Source organism: Lepidochelys kempii, chromosome 17 (genome assembly GCF_965140265.1).
Source record: "Lepidochelys kempii isolate rLepKem1 chromosome 17, rLepKem1.hap2, whole genome shotgun sequence".
Lineage (NCBI taxonomy): Eukaryota > Metazoa > Chordata > Testudines > Cheloniidae > Lepidochelys > Lepidochelys kempii.
In genome coordinates this window covers 6,775,266-6,788,447 of record NC_133272.1, presented here as the reverse complement: position 1 = coordinate 6,788,447, position 13,182 = coordinate 6,775,266, and positions in this window count along the sequence as shown.

Genomic DNA, 13,182 nt, shown 5'->3' with positions numbered 1-13,182 from the left:
CAGTGAAATTCAGAGGTGATCTGCAAGTTACTTGCAATAAAGTTAGTTTAAAAAGGCCAAACGCATCCCTTATGTAACTACTGAAGCTAATGAAATTACAGCAGGCCTGAATTTGGCCCAAGGAATCGAATTTCTTGTTTGTGGTATCCATCTTCTGTCTCTAGTCTTGCAATTAGATTTGGGGCAGGGACCATCACTGTTACATGTATGCACAAGGGGCCTAAGGTACTACCACAAGACAAACAACAATAGTGATTGATCATAAAAAAGTATGTGTTAAATTGTGGAAAGTCTACTTTAACTCACACCTTCTTGCATGTGCCTGCTAGTTGCTTTTCATGCAACATACCGGTCTTTCATACCCTCAGTGTGAAAAATGCAGCATTTTAGACTCAACTCTTACATTCATTTATGCTCACACCATTTTACATGTGCCCTCTAAAGAGGGGCCACAGTCCCTCCCTTGAAGTGCTTCTAGTCTACATTAAGACATTCATTTTTAAAATTCAAGTCAAAGTGTTTGCACAATGGGCAATCCCAGATTTAACAATAAAAGAAAAAGTTCCAGATTGGAAAAACAAACTGAGGCTTTGTGATTGGTAGGTCTATGTCCACATTAAATTAACTGTTCTCATAGGCACCAAAGCAGGTTAATGCAGATAAGATTTTAAACACTAATGTAGGATTTGATCCACCATTTCATTTATAATGAAGCCTGGTCTTGGAGAGCAAACTTATATAGTTCCCTTCCACTAACATTTTATATTTAACTAAAATTAAATTGAGACACAGTAAGTTTAGATCTATATTAGATTAATTCAATGTATCTGTTCATCTAGGAACATGCCACCCATCCATAATGATGACAACTGTAAAAGACCCCTATTCTTTTGACTGATTTGATTTATTGTATTTATGCTTCGTTACACACAATGCTTGGTCTCATTTTATTTCATTATTCACTGACTATTTAGCACCTATTTTCTCTTAAAAGGACTTGGCATAATTATAAAATACCTGTGTGAAGAGTAGTGTGTGATAACTGCTGCATATGTGATACAGGGTGTGGGATACATGTTTCCTACATAGCTATCTTCAATCACCTCGGTCACCCAGTAGCATTTCTGCCACCCTTTGAGCAGGCTGCTTGTTAGCCCCCCCCAGGCTGATGGAAGAACATCACAATAGTCTGATCAACAGCGCAATGGTGATAGGGTTGCAGTAAGAAGACAATGAAAGGAATTTAGATTTGGGCATCTGGTGAAGACATTTGATCTTCAAAATTGATTTGAATTAAAAACAAGCTGATGAGGTGGAGGCCCAGATGAAATAAGGGAGTAAGGGAGTGCACCAGAGTGAGACGTGTGGCAGCATGAGAACATCTGTTGCAAGACCCAAAAAGAACTGTTCAGTAAGGGTGGAATCAAGTAAATCTGTGTCTGTTTAAGTGACGTAGGTGTACAAGAAGTCAAGGAAGGAGTGTGGTCTAATAGAATAAACGCAGGACTCAGAAATATGAGTTCTAAGCCCAACTCTGTCACAAGTCACTGTAACTCTGTGCCTCAGTTTCCCATCTTTAAATTGGAGATACTAGCCCCTGTTTTCCTCATGGGATGTTTTTAGCATTAATTGTTGCTTGTAAAGTACTTAGCATTTACATAGCACTGTACATTTGCAAAGTTTCATTATCTTAGGATTTAGTGCAGCCCTGCAGGTATGGATGAGGCTTGAAGAAAACATGGGTGTCATTTAGGACTTGTATACAACACCAGATAAGTAAATATGGTGCTTCCAAAGAGAATACATCAGTCCCGCCCCTGGAGCCTTCGACATAGATAGATGCAGAAGAGCAGTAAAGTGAACAAAAGCTAAAGTAAGCATTGTTATGGATGTTGCATTGGAAAAGGTGGTTAAACAGATAAATTCCTACAAAAGAGACAAAGCAGTGTTTTCACAGAATGAATAGAGGAGGAATTTTCAAGATATTGCCAGGACTCAGGGAACATGGGATTAGAGAATAGCAATACCAAAACCAACAACACTGATACTAAGGCAACGGTAGATAGAGGAGCATTTCATCTCTAAACTTCAACAGGATAATGGTGCATGGCACTCAAGACTCCCTTGTTTCCAAGCATTCCTAGGTATTCCCCTTTTAATACCACTTCTCTGTGAGTCTTTTTATTGGTACAGATAAAAGGCTATTATTACTACTGCCAATTACCGTACATAAAATAATAATGCTGCTGTAGAAATTGGCTTGTGGGTAGATTGTCATTCTTTTTTAATTTTTTTGTGGCTGATGATTTTGTGAAGGGAATTTTGTCTCAAGCACTCCAGCATGAGTGCGGCCAACTATCAAATGTATTTTGTGACTAGCATCCACACATTTGAGCTTGAGAATTCTGCAGCAACCGTGCTGTAAGGTTTGACATTTCAAATGTCCAAGGGATAAAAAGCTTCTAGATTATCCTCCCTTCTTTTCCACTAAATAAGCCCTTCTTCACTGTCTCTGCCTTAATCGATTTCAGAGAGGTAAATAAAATCAACAAACAGCCCCAAGAATTTAAAACCCTCCCTTGCAGCCTTTGCCTTCTCCCCAGTTAAAAGCCATTAAACAGACACATCAAGGTACTTTGGACTTTAGACCATCGCACTGCGTCCACTTTTTAAAGAGAACGAGTTAGTGATAGCATTTGTCATTAATGCTGCCAAGAGCTCTTAAACTCGCTCACGTTGAAAATGTGACACAACCTGAACGAAACAGGTGCATCATAATTCCATGCTGCATGGATTTAACATACGAGAGAGCTTAGTGTAGATTTCTCTCAAAGGTTCTTGATTTTGTGGAGCCATCAACTGTTGACTTCCCCTCCCAGTACTATGAAATCAACTAGTCATGTTAATTCATAAGGTACTAAATACTGAAAGAAACACTTTGCAAAATACACACAAACTTAAAACTAAATAATGTGTGCGATCATTCTTTTGTGTAAGTGTAAAGGTGGTCACTGAAGGGAAGAGGCTGTTATTTAAAAAAAACAATAGGATGTAGTTTAGATCCAGAGTTAGGTTTTGAAGAAAGACTTAAAAATGTTTTTATGACTTTTAAAAAATCTTTTGAAATGAACAAGCACTTTTGTTCCGATTGGGGTCCATACTGAAGGAGTGACATACTAGTCTCAGATGGTGTCTGGAGATAACCGAGAATGGAATTTTCAAAATAATTTAAGCTGTTCAGGAGCACAAGTCCCATTCACTTTCAGCAGACCTTGTGCTCTTAAGTCACATAGGGTATATCTACATTGTAATAAAAGACCTGCTCGCTGAATCTCAGAGCCTAGATCAATTGACTTTTGCTTATAGGGCTCGGGCTGTGGGGCTGAACATAACAGTGTAAAGTAGACAGTCCAGCTCAGGCTGGAGCCTGGGCTCTTAGACCCTCCCTACTCACCATGTTTCAGAGCCTGGGCTCCAGCCCAACACACAATGGCCCACTGCTATTTTAGCCCCATGAGCCTGAGTCAATTGACTTGGGCTCTGAGACTTGGGGCCATGGGTTTGTCTTTGCAGTGTAGACATAGCTCTAGAATATCTGGCCAAAACACAGCAAACAAAACTATCTGTATCCCCCAGTCTGGAAAGAAACTTGACGAAGAACTGAATGCAGGGATGATGATGACCATCATTTGTATTACTGTTGCACATAGAGGCCCCAATAAGGATTAGGATCCCGTTGTACTAGGCACTGGACAGACACAGAACCATCCTTGCCCCCAGTAGCTCACAATCTAATGTAAGACAGGATGCAACAGTGAATATAACACTAGCAAGAAGCAGAGGGAGGATGGGGGGGGGATCAGCAAGGACGTGTGTTAACATAGGCTAGCTATGTGCATAATGAGATGGTTTCATGTTTTTAATTATCAGATATAACTATGAATGAGCTAAACATGTCAAGTCACTACCTGCCAGTCTAATTTTAGACTAATCAATGGGGTGGGGGAGGAGGGAATAAGAAGGTTTCCCCCAAGAAAATACAAACAAAACTCCACACACAAATAGTAGCCTCTTGCAGCACATTCCGTATTCTCCAGGAAATAAGCGGTATTGCAGAGAAATCAAAGGGTGAAATTCACCACAGTGCTACATGTGACTAGGCCAGGAAATAAATGAACAACCTCTTACCAGCATTACTGTGCGTCACACCTTTACTACATAAACATTGCCTCAGTACTGTTTGCAATCTTAATATTGCAGCATTATTCGGTACAGGAAAAAAGCAGAAATGGGCCACAGACTTACAGGTTTTCATTATCTATACTGGAGGAAATGCAAGTAAAGAAAACTGAATGAAGGGTGGGAAAATAGATTTCTATTAGAATTTAGTTTTAATAAACTAATTGTTATTAGTAAATAGATAAGGAAATGTGGTTTAAAAATTAGGTTATTTCACGGTAATCTCTTGCGTTTTGAAATAAGTTTTTCAATTAAAATATTCAGATCTTTTATGTACTTATTAACCATTCCGCCATGTTAAAAAACAAATTGTGTTAATAAATCCAGTGTTCATAACAAAAAAATGAAGAGCATGGTCTCCAATCAAGTATAAATTGTGCTATTGCATCCTTCCAGCTGCTTTATTATTCTCATTAGTACAAATCCTCCTTTTTTTAAAGTCATCCCACATTTTTAATTTGTGACTTAGCTCAGGGTTCAGATTTGACTGTACTTCGCTTTAACAAGGGAAGTCATATTTGCATTCATGCTCTTCAGCTTTCTCCTGGATTAGTCTGTAGCCTTCATTTTGTGGGTTCATGGCAGGCTTAGACATCGTCAAAATGTTGTATATTTCCCCACTTGGTGCATCGACACAGCTTCCATTAATGATAAGAGAAGCTATGTGAATTAAGAAAATTAGGCTACCTGCACTCGTAGCTGTTTTAACTTTAGTGGTTGGTCTGACACTGTACGTAACACTCCCTCTGCCACACCTAAAGAAAATAGCAGAAGATACATCCCAAACTTGAATCTCTTATTCACACATTTAGTCTTCAGTCAGGAGAGTAAGGGTTACACGGTCGGGCCTAGGGGATTTGCTAACATGGAAGATAGCAATAATTATTCTTTTCTTACAGACTTTGCAAATTTGTCGCTGTTCCAAAAGAAGAAAGGTGCAGCAATTAGTGGATGCCACAAGGCAAGAGTACTTATGTGTTAGCAAATTATGTAGATTTCACATACTTATTTTGTAGCAACTTGTGTGATTATGCTGTATATGCAGAAGTGCTCAGCACTGTGATAATATTAATCAGGCTGCTGGAGTGAACTCTGTGGGAACAGATGAACATCGCAAAGCTGTTGCTGTTGTTAAAAAAATTCTCTTCTCTGTGACAAAGGGAAAAATGCAGACCTGAATCCAAAAATGTGTCATTCATAAAGTGAAACACTGCAATTTATCAACATAATTGAAATTGACGGGAATATAGATCTTCCATCTCACAGTGTTGTCTCTGTGTAAGAGAATAGCATTATCTCTTGTCAAGAAATTCTGTGATGTAAAAAGAAACATGTTTAATAAAAGCTATTCTGTATCCTGTCATGCATACAACAATACTGAGTCACTAGGAACAGCACTGAAGGATTTCTCTATAGTAAGATCCACAGCAACAAAAGAGGAAGTGGTGTGAAGAGAGGAAGTGCTGGTAATTAATAATACAAGATCAAATGGAAAGATTTAATCTAAAAGTGACTGAAAGGTTGACCCCCATCTCAAAAGAGTCAAGCCACAACTCGACATTGTTCCTGTGGCAATGACATCATGCTTGACATCATGCTAACGCCCAGCAGACACCAGCTCACCCCTGGGCACAACAAGGCAACTTTCTCCATCACAAAAGAAATGGCATCCCCCTCACATTCACCCCTGCTGGAGATCTGGAAAATCTTCTGTTTGTTTTTTAAAGCATAAAGATTAAACAAAACAATGAAGTGGAACCACTTTTGAATCTGAAGGTTTTGCTAACAGCTGATGGAGCAGTAGGAGGAGCACATTTCACTGAACGCAGGCTTTCCGCTTCGTTGGCAGCCTGTTGGGCCTTTGTGGGCAACGTGATACTGTATTCCTTCCACCTACCTTTCTCTATTGGGCCCTGTCTTGCTGGGGAGAGTGGGAGTAGTTTTCCTCCCTAAAATTAATTAAACTGAGATTTTTGTTTGTCAATTGTCTTAGCTAAATCAAACTAGTTTACATCTCTGAAAAGGCCTATTCATGCTCATTAAGCTAACAGGGTGGAAGGTGCATTTGCTGGCTGAGCTAGGCCACCCCTTGTCCATACTTGCTACGATAGCTGATCATTTCTGTGATCTGCCTCTGCAGCTGAACTCTGGGAGCGTAAAACTCAAATGCCCCTTAAACAGAATTTTTAAATTTGCCTTCAAAATGATAAATGTGGCTCATGACTGTGAGTACAAACTGCAGCCTACACAGAACTGCTGTAACATCAGAGCCATCAAAGGAATGGCTTTCCCCCCTTAATTTCAGGTGAATTTAGCACTTGTGAAGGGTACCTAAGTGACAGCCCTGTGAACTCTGAAGGCCTCCATTTAGTACAGCATCAGCAGTCACAGGTCAGTCTGACTCACACTACCTCACTAACAAGCTTAAGTATTGTTCTCCACTAGCATAGTTCACTTCTTCATAGCCCGTGCAATCCATGATTGGTTGAGATGGTCAAAAACGGGATGGAATGTGGTGGCCGCTTTGTCCACAATCTAGACCAAGACAACCGGATCTCCTCACCTAAACCACTAAACATTAATCTGGTCACAATCATATTCAGATGCTGTCAACCTGGGCCAGAGTTAAACACGTGAACTAGACGAGAGAAGTTCCATAGCCCTATACCCTTTCACATTAAATGGAGCATAAGGCTGCACACATTTATCGTGAGTTTCTGATGTTGTCTCATAAAGTCTGTCTACTATCAGAACTTCTGCACCTGTAGGCTAACAATAAATAGCACTAGCTGGGATTTTCAAAGGTGCTTGAGGGAGGTAGATCTCCAACTCCAATTCAGTGGAACTTGAGCATCTAACTAGGCTCTTTTGAAAATCCCAGGTAATATCTTTTATTTATGTCAAAGCAGAAACATTCTTTTAAAGATTTCCCTTAGTTATTTTCAAAATAGTAGAACTGGGGGTCTGTTATTTAACTATATATATAATTTAGCCAACACCTTCATGAAATGTTGACATGAACTTGTAGTCACTTTCCCACCTCCACTTGTTCAGTTACAGTTCTTGACATAAAAGGCCAACATTTTTTATTTACTAAATCAGGTTTTAGTTGATAAACACTGAACAAACATTGAACCTGCAAAACATACCACACCCAAAATACAGGAATGTATCAATCATTATGACCTTACCAGCAGGCAGACCTTACAGTCCCACATTATCTCACATCACAGATTGCAGAAAAGGAGTCTGGAACTATTGGTTATATACTCACACGTGTGTAGTGTATTGTATATATACTGGCAAGCATATCTGGCAAGGCCAGATGGCTATAGAAAACTAATGGGAGATAGATATATTAGCTCCAGGCTAAACAAATCTCTGGTACCAGGATCAGTGAAATGGCAACTGCTCCAGGTCAATTAAGACACCTGGGGCCAATTAAGAACTTTCCAGAAGGTAGGGAGAATGCTCGGTTGATTGGGGCACCTGAAGCCAATGAGGGGCTGGCTGAAACTAGTTAAAAGCCTCCCAGTTAGTCAGGTGGGTGTACATGTAAGGAGCTGTGGGAGGAAGTTGTGCTGTTGGAGAGACTGAGTAATACATACCATATTAGGCACAAGGAAGGAGGCCCTGAGGTAAGGGTGAAGTGGAGCTTGAGGAAGTGAGGGCTGCTGTGGGGGAAGTAGCCCAGGGAATTGTACTTGTCATGTTTCTAAAAGGTCAGCTACCATAGCTGATACTATTAGGGTCCCTGGGCTGGAGCCTGGAATAGAGGGTGGGCCTGGGCTCCCCCCACCTTTGCCCCCTGAGTAATCACTGAAACTGGGAGAGAACAGAGACTGTGCAAGGAAGGATAACTTCTCCTCCCCTCCCTCGCTGGCTTATGATGAAAATGGCTCAGTAGACTGTGACCCTTGTCTCTAGAGAGAGAAGGGTTATGTGGAAGATCACAGTGAGCCTCTGAGATTAGCAAAATCTGCCAGGAAATGTGGGACCCACGGAGGCAAGGACAGAGCTTTGTCACTATATATATATATATATATATATATATCCTCTGCTCCCAGATAGTTTCTATTTGCTTTATCTTCTCATTAATTTTTTTACCCACATATCACGGTTGATGATGATGGCTTTTAGTGATAAGGTACCAGCTGTGCATCATTGGAAGTTGATACAAATGTGACCTCAAAAAGGTCCAAGTGGCTAGTCAGAACATGGCTTTGAACAAACAGCATGTCCTCCTCCAGCCAACTTCTCTGTACAAACATAAGCTTGCTAATACCTACAGAATGATTCCCTCACTCAGCCTCTCCATTTTTATTGTCAAAGACAAGCCGATTTCCAAAATCCCTGAAATCAGCCTGGGAAGTTCACATTGTTTACTGCTTACAGGAAGATTTTTAAAAAGGTACAGGAAAACCAGCAGAAAAAGATATTTCATAGTTCAATTAGCAAACTAAAGGTCTTCAATGAATTGTAACTCCCAGCCTTCTAATTACTAAATTATACACGCAGGTTTGGTGGTTTGGGAAGCTGAAGAATGAATGTTTCACATCTTATGTCGCTAGACACTAGAAGGATGAAATGGATGGTTGGGAAGAAGGAAAGCCAGAGACCTACACAACCTTGCTTAACCTGAGAGGTCCTCCTTCAGAAAGCAGAAATATTTATGATGATTAATAGCCCATTATAAGTAATACCTGCAATTAGTCAAGGTACTCCTGTCATTAGTTACCGTGTTGTAGGTCAGAACAAGCTCTAGCCTTTTTTCATTAAAGCCAAATTCCTTTCTGATACATGTGAATCTTCTTAAGTGCTACATGACCTACATGTAAATGGCTCCGCAGATTCAGTGTGCCTCTGGCTAACGCTGCCCAGCCTCTTCACACTTATTTATTACACTCGATCTAGAGAAACATATTCACTGCCTGCTATTGTCACATTTTAATAGCCAATGCTTAAGTGTAACTGGCAGGTGACAGGCAGTGGAAATATTAGAAATGCCAGGAAAAACAGGAGGAATGAAGGAGAAAAATTACGGAAAAATAATTGATCCCGAGCATTATATGATGAAGGTTCAGAGCTGCATTGCTTTCCTACACTTCTTGGTTTCCTTTTTGGACAGGCATTAGTGATATGAAATGAGGACCTTTGCCAATATCTGTAGGCATGCCCTATCTATGGACCTGATCCTGAACTCCTTAGGCATCTTCAATTGGAACAGATGTGAGTTTTGCCTGAATAGATTACATCTTATTATACAGGTCAGTGACATGAGTGAAAATCCAGAGTAACTCCATTGAAGTCAAGGAAGATATACGCTACCGTAGATCTGGATTAACTCCATTAACTTTGGTGGAATTAGTCCAGATTGGCAGTGGTGTAACTGACCTTCATGACATGCAGAATTTGTATTAGCGATAACTACTAAAGGGATAAAAAATCCCCCAGAAGTTTACTTTTCAATTAAACAGATTTAAACTCCAACCATAATAATGGAGCATTGATTTCCCAAATGTGAGACAAATATCTTTTCATTAAATCCTGAAATAAATAAATATTTTTTTTATTCAGGGTTATAAAGTTGTTAATCAGAATTAAGTACTAATTTGGATTATAAATGTTTTGCAACCTGAATACTAAATGACTATTGACAAAAGAAAGCTGGAGAAAGAGCAGATATAAAAATTATTACAAATACATGCACACTAGCTAATTTTTGTTTAGTGATAAATAGATTAAAACCCGTATTTCCAGTAGTTGAGAGCAGAAATATGGTGTTAGATGGCTGATTGTAGGCATCCATATTTCAACATTTTGGCCACAGAATATTATTGATTCGAAACACAGAGGATTCCCCTCTAGGCAAAACTTCAAAGTTACAAAAAACAGGAATAAACTTCCCTCTTAGCATAGGGAAAATTCACAAGCTAAAACAAAAGATAATGGAACGCATTTCCTGGCTTTACTTACAATTTTTGTAAACGTAGATGCTTATTTCAGGTAGGGTTTTAGGAGAGGGTTTTTTCCTGCCTGGTCCCTCTGTGTCCCGAGACAGAACAAACAAAACCTAGCCCCACAGATTTGAAAGGATCTTCTTCCCTTATTAGTTCTTTTGGTCAGATGCCAACCAGGTTATTTGAGCTTCTTAACCCCTTACAGGTTTCAGAGTAACAGCCGTGTTAGTCTGTATTCGCAAAAAGAAAAGGAGTACTTGTGGCACCTTAGAGACTAACCAATTTATTTGCGCATGAGCTTTCGTCAGCTACAGCTCACTTCATCGGATGCATACCGTGGAAACTGCAGCAGACTTTATATATATATATACACAGAGAATATGAAACAATACCTCCTCCCACCCCACTGTCCAATGGCCCACCTTGATTATCATGCACATTGTAGGGAGAATGGTCACTTTGGATGAGCTATTACCAGCAGGTTAGTGAGTTTGTGTGTGTGGTTTTTGGGAGGGGGGTAAGGGGGTGAGAGAACCTGGATTTGTGCAGGAAATGGCCCAACTTGATTATCATGCACATTGTGTAAAGAGTTGTCACTTTGGATGGGCTATCACCAGCAGGAGAGTGAATTTGTGTGTGGGGGGGTGGAGGGTGAGAAAACCTGGATTTGTGCTGGAAATGGCCCAACCTGATGATCACTTTAGATAAGCTATTACCAGCAGGACAGTGGGGTGGGAGGAGGTATTGTTTCATATTCTCTGTGTGTATATAAAGTCTGCTGCAGTTTCCACGGTATGCATCCGATGAAGTGAGCTGTAGCTCACGAAAGCTCATGCTCAAATAAATTGGTTCGTCTCTAAGGTGCCACAAGTACTCCTTTTCTTTTTAACCCCTTACAGGTAAAGGAGGGATTTTAGGCTACCCTTAGCTGTATGTTTATGACAGCACCTATGTTTACACCTAAATAAAGTAATAGCAACCCTACAACCTGATATTTTGTATTTACTTTTTATATTTTTAAAAAGAAACTGCTTCACAAATCTTTGCTTATTGGAAATCTGCATAATCTTGCACTAAAAGAGCTGCCCTGGTGGAAAGATTAATTAGTTAATGTTTGCACAGCATTTTGAAAGTGTAGAGCACTCTATCATTACTAAGAATTATTATAAACGAAGTGCTGCCAGAGAAAATGGAGGATATTTCCCTTGGGTATACTGTCACAATACAGTGTGTTTGACTAAGGGGACAGGGAGTGTTACGCTCTGCTGTGGGAAAAATTAGGTATATAATCTATTTGCCCTACCAAATTTTACATCTACTTAAAATATGGTTTTAGCTGGCTGATTGTAGGCATCCGTATTTCAACATTTTGGCCACAGAATATTATTGATTCACTTATCAGAGTGATTTTTCAGGAGAGATTTGAAATGAGATGAGAGCATTGAGGTTACACATAAAGACTCCCCGGCACACAGGCATAATTGAATCACAGCTGGCATAATTACCCTAACTGTACAAAGGGACAGAACAATTTTATTTATCTGCCTACTCAGTGTGTGGTGGGGGTTTGATAATTTTTCCCTAGTAAATGTTACTTAAAGTAGTTTATTCCCAGAGTCACTTCTAAAAAAACCCTTTCTCCCCCAGCCTTTCCAGTTACCACCCGGCAAGTGCAATGTGTTATCCTTTTGAAAGGAGAAAGTCTCTACTCTTTGAAACAGAAAGCAACACAAAATTTGATTTTATTTAGGCTGGGATTTTCAAAGAAGTGTAAGAGGTACCCAATGCTGTTGAATTTCAATGGGAGTATGGTTCCTAACTCCCTTAGTCTCCTTTGAAGATCCTAGTCTTAGACTTATATCACACCTAGAACCATCATAGCAATGCCGTGCCTTGTATTCTGCTAATTCTTCCCACCTCAATCAGTCAAGATGTTCAGTCATCCCACAAGGCTTCATTAAGACCCTATAATTTTCTAAAAGGTCTCCTGCCCTTGGATGGTGACAAAGAAATACATCAATCAAATCTTTAATTAAACTAACAAACAACCTTGGCAGTGCCACGTGCCTTGAAGTTTGCCGCATTAGGGCCTTGCTGAACCAAATACAGACACTCCCTGGGTTATGCCAGACCAAACTCATGCAAATTCACACTTACAGAAAGAGTTCCATAAGCCAGAAATAGGATTTTCGAGTTGCGGAAATTTTTGCGTAACATAGGGGTATTTGTTTCCAACTTACGCAAAATTAGAGTTACACAAGGCTTTCCGGAATGGACCAATTGTGTAAGTCGGAGAGCATCTGTAGTGGAAAAAGGAACCCTAAGTGAGAATATTTGGGGACAGGTCCTGGAAGCTGTGTGAGAAAAAGGTTGGTTTGTGATGATGGTACTTTGACTGGAATTCAGGATATGCCCGTTCAATTCCTCACCCTTACTCTTTCACAGATTTCTTGTGCAATTTTGGTCAAATGTCTTTCTCTCTCTGAGCCTCTGATGCCCATCTGCAAAATGGAGATGATAAACTTTCCTTTCTCCCACTCTTGGCCTGTCTAGACTGCAAGTTCTTCAGCCAGGAGCCAGCCCTTCCTATCAAGTTGTACCATGCTTAGCACTGGGACATCCAGTCTTGGTTGGCGCATCAAGATAATGCTAGAATACAAATAAATTAAAAAAAAAAAAAACCGCAGCAGTTGCAATGGGAGAGGCAGTCCCTGAACTTGCTGGCACTAAGGGCATTAAACATTATAGCTAATGGCATGAACTGGGTCCAGAGCCACAGCCAGCCAGTGCAGCATATAGAGTAAGGGTGGTATAGTCATAGCAGTTCCCCCATTCTACAAAAGCTTGGATTGAACAAGCAGCACTAGCTGTAAATCCAACATTTGCTGCCTGGTTGTCTGGAGCTGAATTCCCTTTTTAAAGGTAGGTCATGACTTCATGTCATGGGGTAAGCTGCTGGTCTAGAGTCTGATGGATGAAGCCT